Source organism: Furipterus horrens, unplaced genomic scaffold (genome assembly GCF_987537825.1).
Source record: "Furipterus horrens unplaced genomic scaffold, mFurHor1.1.pri manual_scaffold_6, whole genome shotgun sequence".
Taxonomy (NCBI): Eukaryota; Metazoa; Chordata; class Mammalia; order Chiroptera; family Furipteridae; genus Furipterus; species Furipterus horrens.
Window position 1 is genome coordinate 90,987,524 of NW_028327176.1, and position 2,173 is coordinate 90,989,696.

At 43.4% G+C, this 2,173-nt stretch overlaps 1 pseudogene; it reads right to left on the reverse strand.

Moving 5' to 3' along the window:
* On the reverse strand, window positions 1-517 carry LOC150006947 (TM2 domain-containing protein 1 pseudogene; annotated as a pseudogene).
* Between the last annotated feature and the right edge of the window lie 1,656 nt (window positions 518-2,173).

Below are 2,173 nucleotides of genomic sequence, written 5' to 3' on the forward strand. Positions count from 1 at the left end.
TTATGGATATAACTTTTTTCTAAATGTTTGTTAGTAACAGTCTTGTAAGTCTGGTTCCATAGTAATCTATAATGGAACTACTTCCACCTGCATTGAAATAAGAATGAAGTCCAGTAGGCTCCCAATTCCATAAAACCCTACAGTGCAAAACTCCAGTGAACCCAAGGAAGAGTTTCCAGGGTAAAATCAATCCGCTCCCAACCATCCAAGAAAAAGACAGTGCAACTGCCACTTTGTATGAATAGCCATTTACATTTTGACAAGATATGAGCTTGAGAAAGTTAACTTTAAAATATGTTTCATTGCCACTGAAATGTTTTACAAGTTATGTTGGGTGCTAGAAAACAACTGTGAAAACATGAGCTCTGTAATTGTAAGGTTAACTGATTCTTTTGATATTTAAATATATATTTGCCCCACTTAGAGGTCCTCACACTTGTGTTTCCTTGCCCCCAGTGGTGGTGGTGGCAAGCCTCCAAGGTCCCATGGTGACTGACATAAGCCACAGGACACCCATATTGGGGACCAGTGCATCCCACTTTTATGAAACAATGCTGCAGTGAACACCCTCAGAGTCAATAAATCCATCATTAGAAAGATCCTCAATGAGGAAACACTCGACTCAAAGAGCCCGAAAGCCTTCTGCAGAGACGGATTTCACAGACTGCCTGTCCTTTTCCTGGGTGTCTAGACAGTGACTTGCAACCTCTCCCTTCAGAACACCATACATTCCTCTCAAGTGTGCCACACAGGTTACGAAAGTATTTAATACAGACATCTTTTTTTAAAGGAAAAGAAAACATTTAAAATTCAGACTACTGGGGTTTGCATCCTAGCCCTGCCTTTTGTAACTGTGTGACATTGGATAAGTTACTCAACCTCTCTGAGCCTCAGTATCTTTATATCTGAAATACCCCAATGTGCAATTGTGAAGGCTTATATAATTTTCCAGTTACTGTACTGCTCACAAACAGCTTAAGTGTTCTATTTTTAAAAGACATGAACCAAAAATTAACTCAAAACTTTTGCATTATTTCTCTGAGCTACAGTATGTTCTTTCCCTGGAGAGGTAACTGATATTAAACATCATCTACATTTTGCTTGCCTAGAAAAATACATGGTAACTTTTCTGCCTTGCAGCACCAAACCACAGTATAGCTGAGCCCCTCCACTGTGCAGACTGGCTCTAATTAGAGGCATGTTCTCTACAACAGGGCTCTGAGAAACTGGTAAAGAGGGAATATTTCAGATTCTGGCTTTATTAAGCAGATGAATGCAGCCACCTAGCTCTGTGAAGCGCTTTGCAGTGAGTGGCAGGTGTCCCATATCCATCTGATTACATTAACCTAGAAAGGGCTCACACTCTGCCTCCAGGCGAGCTTCATCGCAGCCCTCGGACTGTGCCAGGGCAGGGACTTCGCCCTTTGTGGGTTGGATAGCTAGTTACCTGTCCTCTGTTCCTCTGATTGGAAGCTGCTGTTTTTATAAAAAGACCTAAATCTCCTCATTATCTCCACCCCTTCTCTTTTACTGCTTTTCCTCCTCTGTGAACAAGGATTCAAGCAGTTGCCATTGCTGCAAGAGTGCCTGGGGTGGGCAGCTCCCTCCAACTGCCTGTTTGCTTTTTACGCCCTAACTCCAAGGAGGGTCTTCCCACTTCTTACGTAAGGATAACCTAGGAACTCAGCGGTGCCCTAGGTTAAGAGAAAGAATTTGCATTGTGGCCCCAACCTAAGAAGATTAGGAGAATCCTGGAATCATTGTCCCTTGCCCAGAAATGCAGGCTTGTTCACAGGTGCAGGACCTGGCTTGAGCAGCCTGCTGCCACTGGTTGCAGCAGCCCAAGGGCTTGCTCTTCTGAACTCCGGTTAGCTTCTTTCAGAGAAAGAAAATGTTCCACGTGCTCAACTCTTTCTGATTTTTCCCATAAATGGGAATTCCGGCAATAGGAGTAGGGGCCTGGGGAGAAGATGGAGCCTTGTGTTGATGGAAAATAATGAACTGCTTTGTGCTGCTGATTGTGCAGTTTTTAGAAGAGCGTATGAATCCTAAGAAAGGGCTGGGCCTGTAGTGGGTGCTCAATAAATACTCAGGTGTAGCATCTCCAAACTGCCCACCAAGGGTTTATCTGAGTTCATTAATCTAAGCAACATTTTCCGTTTGCTGTGGCTTT